This window comes from Schistocerca americana, chromosome 2 (genome assembly GCF_021461395.2).
Source record: "Schistocerca americana isolate TAMUIC-IGC-003095 chromosome 2, iqSchAmer2.1, whole genome shotgun sequence".
Taxonomy (NCBI): Eukaryota; Metazoa; Arthropoda; class Insecta; order Orthoptera; family Acrididae; genus Schistocerca; species Schistocerca americana.
This window is the reverse complement of record NC_060120.1, coordinates 447179763-447188157: the sequence shown is the minus strand read 5'-3', so window position 1 is coordinate 447188157 and position 8395 is coordinate 447179763. Positions and strand designations below refer to the sequence as shown.

Sequence of the window (8395 nt, the reverse complement as noted above, 5' to 3'; positions counted from 1 at the left end):
CAAAAAATGGTTCCAATGGCTCTGAGCACTATGGGGCTTAACATCTATGGTCATCAGTCCCCTAGAACTTAGAACTACTTAAACCTAACTAACCTAAGGACATCACACAACACCCAGTCATCACGCTTCCAGAGTACATTCAAAGTCAAGTAGATAATGTAGTGGAGTTTAAGACTGGATTAAAGAACTTTCTTTTGAGTAGCTTCTTCCACTTCAATGAGGAGTACCCTCACAGAAACTTAAATTTAATGTTGCTGGTTAACGTGTACCATTGTAATTCAGTAATATAATGTAATATCACCGGATTGCCCAATTAAATTAAATGTTCATCCCTGAATTGTTTCCATATCCCAGAGAGCACTCTCCGTTGGTTTCAAGAATTACGAGTAATGTAATATAATTTAATCATCTTTTGTGAGAAGCAACTCTCGGGCTTCCGCGTTAGCTCAAACAAAGCGCCCGAAACAGCTCAATTCGATTACTTCGTTGATATTTTCTTAAAATACGTATGACAAATGACATTTCAGTGGCGTATTCACACTATTTTGCCATGGTAAGAATACATTTAAATTTCGTGAGTAATTTCAGAACGAGACTTCTGACAATGTATTTGTAGTACAAGTCTGATTCGATTGCAGACGATTTGCATCTAAGGGATGGTTGAGGTATTGTGTCAAATATAGTTCTGCAATGTATGATTTCAGCCGTATAAGCACTGGCTACGGTCAGTCAGTCTTTCTTTGTTTAGAATTTAAATCTTTTATGTATTTCACAAGATAGCTTGAAATTAACAAGCTCGATTAATCATACTGCAGAGTATCCAGGCGTCCATAATTAAATAACCGTCCGCAAACTACGCAGACATGCACTGCCTGCTGTGTTGTCTGTTTTGACAGGTGACAGGCGAATGGTTGCTGGGAAGTTCATATGATATAATCGACGAGGAAGCGAGTGAGTGGTATTTGTTTGCGGAAATTATGGTTTTTATTAGGCTATGTGACTTGAACTAGTACTGTATGTCAGCCAAAGACAGTCATTATTTCGTGATCCAAGGTAGCTCCGGAATTGAAATCTACGATTTGTTAAAAACGTCAAGTGATAAATGCCAATAAAGGTTTTCGGATACTTATTTAATGATATTCGTAAATAAATTGTGCTTCTGTGTCGCCAATATTGCTTTCGGTCTTTTATCGTGTTTGAAACAGCTTTAACCTTTAGTCATTTTGTTAACTTGAGGAAGCTGCGTGTAATTGTTTTGTAAAATACGATGTGCAATAATGTTGCAGTTACTTCGTATAGATGACGAACGAATTAAAAAAAAGTCTCCTACAAGGAATGTACCGTTTACCTTTACCTACACTTTTCATTTAAACTTTACTGTGGGAACAGTCATCAGACGTCTTCCGTACCGTAATAAGGTACTGTAGCGATAATGAAAGTGTTATTTTGCAGCAAGGCAGCCTTGTACCGAAAGTCTGTACATACCGTGGTATACAGATAACAATTTAAAGATAATCTACCCGTAAATGAACAAACTAATTAGTGTTACTATTGCTATTAGCTAAGGCACTGCCAAAATTTTACTTTGTCAGGAAAATAATACGTTACAGAGTCGCAGGAATGGATAGTTGAAATGTATGGCTACACTATGATTCACTTTTAACACTTTCGGGAAGTATTTTTCTTGAGTTTGGTCAAGTAACTTATTGTTAGCATTAAGTAAGAAGAAATTACCGACACGGGCAAGGTGGATAAATCACAGTGATCTGCAATGCCCCTGGACTTACTGGTTCAGAATTTACAGCCAGAAGAAATTTCAATAAATGAACTATCTAGTACGGGCGATTAGGGCAGTGCACACATTATGCTCTATGTATTTGGCTAAGTTTGTTTCGGTACCCTATAGCGTTCTCTGAAGAAATAGCATTCCATTTTTGTGATGTGGATCTTGAATTTTGATAGTCCATGTTGAGATGATAGGTAATAGGTTTATCATTCCATTTCGACTGATTTTCATATTCACCTGTAGCAGTATGAAATATCGTTCAAAAACTTGCATTACTTTCATTCAAATTGTATGTTGTTACCAAGAAAGGTGGCAGTGATTAATTCTGCTAGACTCGCATACAAGGAGAGCCAGGTTCAACTCCCCATCTGGTCATCCAAATTTAGGTTTTGTGTGGTTTTCATGGTTCCTTTGAAATGGACGGGACTGATTCCTGTCCCCAAATTCGTGCAATGTGACCTTGTACTCCATCAAGTGCCCCTGTTGTTGACAGAAAAATAACTCAAGTCATCCTTCCTTTCTTTAAAAGTTCTCTTTAATGTACAATTCATACCTTGGAAAACAGTCACAGATAATTTCCATTGACATGTCCCCATGGAAAGATGGTATATTATCTCAGTATTGTGTCTTTAGGGTTATGCATGTGTGTCTTGTGTAATACAGTATTACTAGCATCTTCATTAGCAGTATTTTTCCTCTTTGTCAGCCTCTGAGTCTTGATAAATCAAGCCAAAAATATCTTTTAGTGCATAACATCGATCATAAGTCAGCTGCCTAAATTTTTTGCTGACATGTTGAAACAACATTTTTCAGAAGGCCTTGAAACATTTTGTGACTTATTAATTCAGTGAAGGTGAACTTCAAGTAGAACTCATTCAAAATGACTACATGAATTCTCTCTGAGCCATATTTGTAAGTTCAAAATAATTTTAATATGTGCTTATCTGTTGTGATGTGTATTTGGTATGCATTTATCAACTGTCATTGCATAAGGCAAAATATTACACAACACATGGAAGCTGTTGACTATAGAATAAAAAGAAGTAACAGATAGTCCAGGATACTGAAAAATGAAATAGGGCAACGGCATTTCCTGCCTTCACAGGCAGTGTTGTTACAACAATAGCTATAAGATTCCGTATTGAATACACGCTCACTGAATATACTCCAACATTCCCATTTAATGTATATTAACGTGTTTGCTTTACTGGACTGTAATAGCTTTATCACTTTTCCAAGTTTTTTCTGCTCTTTAGTCATTGTTGAGTAAAATAGACATATGACATAGGTTCAAAGGTAACCTGACAGTTAAAGTAATTACTCTGTATTTGATTGCAGCCAACTGTGCTAACAGCTGATGTAGCAGGGTAATACGAGAAAATGAAGCAGAAGGTGTAAGGAAACTACTTTTCTGATAAGTTGTTGCTATGATATATACCCTATAAATAGGCGGCGATCACATTAATATGACTGGACTGTGTGCAATCATGAAAAATAGCAAACCAAGAATGGAATTTTGTGCTGCCTTTCACTTTACACTATCACCATGCAGTTGAAGTTAGTCTTGTGCTTCTTAACACTGAAGAACACCTTTTTGCTTTCTATTTTGTTTGTTACAGAAGAGATTTTCCTGCTATTTCAAATTAACCAAGCTTGTGAGAGACTATGGAATAATACCTCATTCAACAGGGAACTGCAGCGATCAGTTACAAAAATGTTGGAAGCAAACACAGGACTTACTAAAAGTTGACAAGTAAACACCATAATCTTCAGCCATTGTCACACCAAACATGGTTACCTGTCAAAATTGAACTTTCATTATCAATGGATTTGATATTATTCATTATCTAGTAATGAAACTTTCCTTACCTGGATTTGAAAAACCACAACCCCTTTCTGAAAATGGATACTGCATTCTGGAGGCTTTGCCTGCTATGAATCATTCTCATTGGAGAGGGTGTGGTCTTTTAAAAACTTCTCATTTTCTGCACTTTACAATGGAGATTATCACTTGTGGACTCTCTTGTAGCTTAGTGTAACGGTCTGTCTCTCTTCTTTTTGATTTAGTGCTCTCTTATCTTCATGAGTTTTAGCATTCAAATTAGTAATAGTAGTATTGGTGTACTGAATTTGTAGAAATGTGGAAACTTTGGGCCTCAAGTGATTTGACTTTGATCCCTTCCAATCTCGGTGAACGAATAATTCTGTGTGCAGCATCAGCGACATTGCCTTTGTATGGGTGTGTTGTGCTGTACAATCTTTCCTTCTTTGCAGTGAAGTAAGTCATAAAGCTAGTTTCGGTATTATTATTTTCTTCATATTACTATCATTATTGTAATCAACACTGATATCATGTTCCTCATTGGCAAGTTGTGCCCTTGTCATTATCTTCTTGCATGAGTCCTTACTTGCTTTTTATTTTGCATCACGTGCAGTTGATTATATTATCCATTATATCCAAGCACCATCCCCCATCATTCTGAGAACTTTGCAAGTAATGGGGAAGTCTCTGATGCATTTCTATTGTGCATACTGCACATCTCACCACTCCAAACATATGTAGGTTATCCTTAAAATACCCAAATTAAAGTGAATGCCAGATATATTTTTTAAAGCAAAGGATATGACTGGTTTATTTCCACATCATCCTTGGCCAATCAAAACTTTTGCTCCACCAATGTTGACAATGAAGTTGACAGGACCAGAGTGCGAAATCCTGCTCAGTTAGTTACATGTACTGTAAATCAGTAGCACAATTTCTATCAAAATGTCGTGAAATGGGTCAATTTACAGGCTATGTATACATGATTTGTTTGTGTGTAAGGCTGTATACCAGGCATTTGCATATTCTAAAATATCATACTGGTGCAAACTTTAAAAATTAACCCATTTCTATTTTTACCCAGATCACAAATAAAATCCAAATTTAACAACAAATTATACTTCTTTCTGTATTGTGCTAGTGTTTAATTATTATTTACGTATGGAGTAGATGATGTCCAGAAGATATGATTTCAGATTAGAATATTTGCCTTGTTAGTCATTTTTTGTTATCAGAGGTATCAGTGGCTCCATTCTGAGACCCTGACAGCTTTAATAACAACTATCAGAGACAATTTTTTCTCCAAACTGATGATACTACTGTTGTTGTTGTGGTCTTCACGTGTAAAATTGCCTACTTCCTTTCTTCACTGCTCCAATTCATGAAAACTGTGGCAACAAATTTTCTTTCTGTCATACACTAATTTATGGCCCCTACTTCATTAAAGGCCATTAACTTAGTGTTGTAAGTGTGAGTGAACCAGTTATGAATGGTGAAATTATAGACCCACAGGTCTCAACAGTCATTACCATGATTTGTGTTCGTTATCAATTATTACAGCTTACAATCCTTCCTTCGTTCACATTGAAACCTTACTGAATGCTGTTATCGATTTTAAGAACACTATCGTTACAAAATTGAAATGGTTGCAGGTCAATAATGAAAAATACAGCCAAATTTAAAACAACAGTGACTATTTTAATGTTCTGTATAAGCTATAACACAACTTAAAACCTGTGGCTTTAACTACTATTACTCCACCTGTAAATGTGAGACAGTCCTGCATTTTTCCAAAAGACAAGCTTGAGAGAGAAGTGTCTTATGTATTCAGTGATATTTTGTGCAGATTAGACACTTGTGGGACAGGCATTGACCCAGCTTCTCCTGAATGACAGTCCAATACCTGGACCAATATGCTACCTCATTCTTTATTTTGTTTGCATATAGTAATAACAATATATACCACACATATATCTAAAAGACTATGAATAACTTACATCGTAAACAAATTACATACATCTGCTTTAAATAGTTGCTGCTTATAGAATTTAATACAAAAAAGAAATAGAAACAAAATCAACAGAAACTTTCTTGTATAAAAACACAAGTAAAAGCAGTATATTCACTGTCTTGATATAAATAAACTCAACAAATTTCATAAGATGATAGTTTCATTTCATTTCTAAATTACTTTTCCTGTAGTAAATCATATCTGAAATGTATGCGTTGTAGTGGATCTTCCTCGTGGTGTAAAACAGCAGCCTCCAATACAGTGTGAAGAGAATACATAATGTACAAGCATCTGTGTGTATGTCCTTGCAAACCAACTGCTTGACTAATATATTATATGACTGAGTGTTCTGAGGAGTAATGGGATCAGACATCAGCTCACCAAGAAAACTAAGGAACAGTCTACCACAGGGATCAGCTATTTCTCTATTTCTCTTCATCTTGTACATAGCAGGCATGCTAAAAACATCAGGAAAGTTGGGTGATGCCTATGACTGCATCAACATGCAGCGCGGTGTAGTTTAATCGAACAGTCAGAAGAAATTCTAATGACAGGCATCAACATAGTGAAAAAGTACTTTCGCAAATGGAGACACCAAACAAATCCAACTAAAATGGAGGTGTCCTGTTTCTGCTTGAAAAATAAACTTGCAGAATAAAATCAACAATCAGTATACTTATTCATAATAAAACACCAAAGTCTCGTGATAGACCTCTTATCTTTCAGAGAGCAACTAATAGGAAGAGCCAGAGAATGGAAAATAAGAAACAGCAGCAAAAAGCCATGAGAGAACATGTGAAGTATAGGCTTCCACGCTGTGCTTTTCTATGCTAGGTCTTGTCTCCTCAAACACTGAACATTGTGCCCCAGTTTGGATAATCCACCTACATCCATGGAAATAGGTGTCCAGCTAAATAACGCCGCAAGAATGATTGCTGGGTTTATCAAATTGTCCTTCATACAATGGCTACTATTACAAAGCCACATTTTACCTTCTCAACAACATGTGTTTTCTCTTGTGAACAAGCACAAAAACATCATGGATAATAGAAATCTACCAATCTATTGAGATATCAGTCCTGCCATTCTCAACCTACAGTGCTCTAGACGACCTTCAGCAAAACCAGCAAGAGTTGCTGTAGATGATGTGTTCAACCATACCACCTCATGGACTGTATTGCAAAATAACAAATGCCACCAGATTTTGACCTGCATTTGATGTGTTAGAAACCAACATGGCATCTGTGCATGTGTTTTTGTTATACAAATGAGATCAGCAACGATTCCGACTATGTTTGGAGAACCACAAATCCCAGAACAATGCTCCACAAGATTGTATGATGGTAGATCAGGAGAGTTCCTGTTGGCGAACCCGAAGTTGGTAGATTACGTATATGAATACCTTAGATGTTAGTTTATAATATTTTATTGTGTGCTAACTGTACCTGACCATGCATTGCTGTGGCTCAGTCTGCATCAGTGGGAAAGAAAGAAAGAAAGAGAAAGCACACATTTCTAATATGTATAGGAATTGGATATAAGTCCTAATATCTTTCTCTCTCTCTCTCTCTCTCTCTCTCTCTCTCTCTCTCTCTCTCTCTCTCTCTCTCCATTTCCTCTTGTCCACCCTCTCATTCAACCACCTTTTCCCCCTTTCTCTGTCTGTATTCTCCTCCATCCTCTCTCCCCCTCTCCTCCTTCCCATTTTCTATGTCCGTTTCCTCCCACCCCACTGACCATCTCTGCTTCCTCCTCCCTCCGACCTTGATTCTTTTTTTACTGTTGTTACAAATTTGTTACCCCTTTTATTACATATATACCAGATTACATTCCAGTAGGTATATAAAAACATATGAGTATTCAAATGCAATGTTGCATCAAAATTTCAAAGCCATCCATGAAGAACTTTCGGATATTTGAGATTTTGAAGAAACGAACATTTACGTTTGTGTTTTTACAAACTGTAAATGTTACTAATTGCAAATCTCCAAAAGTTTTTGACTGAATGCTGTGATATTTTGACACAGTGTTGCATTGGAATACACATATTTTTTATATACCTATTTTTTATGAATTTAACAGTGGGAACATGTTGATACAAAAAAAATCTCAAAGCCACACACACACAGATATATATTAGAGGGAAACATTCCACGTGGGAAAAATATATCTAAAAACAAAGATTCTATAACTTACCAAACGAAAGCGTTGGTATGTTGATAGGAGACAATAAAAAAACCACACAAATTTCAAGCTTTCGCAACCCAAGGTTGCTTCATCAGGAAAGAGGGAAGGAGAGGGAAAGACGAAAGGATGTGGGTTTTAAGGGAGAGGGTAAGGAGTCATTCCAATGCCGGGAGTCTGCCTGTGTGTGTGTGTGTGTGTGTGTGTGTGTGTGTGTGTGTGTGTGTACCTGTCCTTTTTTTCCCCCTAAGGTAAGTCCTTCCACTCCTGGGATTGGAATGACTCCTTACCCTCTCCCTTAAAACCCACATCTTTTCGTCTTTCCCTCTCCTTCCCTCTTTCCTGATGAAGCAACCTTGGGTTGCGAAAGCTTGAAATTTGTGTGTGTGTGTGTGTGTGTGTGTGTGTGTGTGTGTGTGTGTGTGTGTTTTTTATTGTCTCCTATCAACATACCAACACTTTCGTTTGGTAAGTTACAGAAAACAGAATTCAACATTGTGTCAAAATTGCAAAGTAGTCGGTCAAGAACTTTTGGAGATACATATATTTGACATTATGTTGCAACTTTCGTATACGTATATTTTTAATGTGT

The 8395-nt window shown here is 36.7% G+C and overlaps 1 protein-coding gene across 5 annotated transcripts in view; it reads left to right on the top strand.

Annotated features, from left to right (window-relative positions):
* The first annotated feature begins 628 nt into the window (after nt 1-628).
* Nucleotides 629-8395, top strand: part of LOC124594767 (E3 ubiquitin-protein ligase RNF13) — a 130096-nt gene continuing 122329 nt past the window's right edge. The window contains exons 1-2 of one of the 5 annotated variants that reach the window (XM_047133158.1): nt 1098-1114; nt 1287-1418. The gene's annotated coding sequence lies outside the window, so the exon portion shown is untranslated. Of the gene's footprint in view, nt 666-690; nt 1115-1286; nt 1419-8395 lie in introns of those variants that run through there. The other 4 variants (XM_047133160.1, XM_047133157.1, XM_047133156.1 and 1 more) reach the window with 4 other exon arrangements.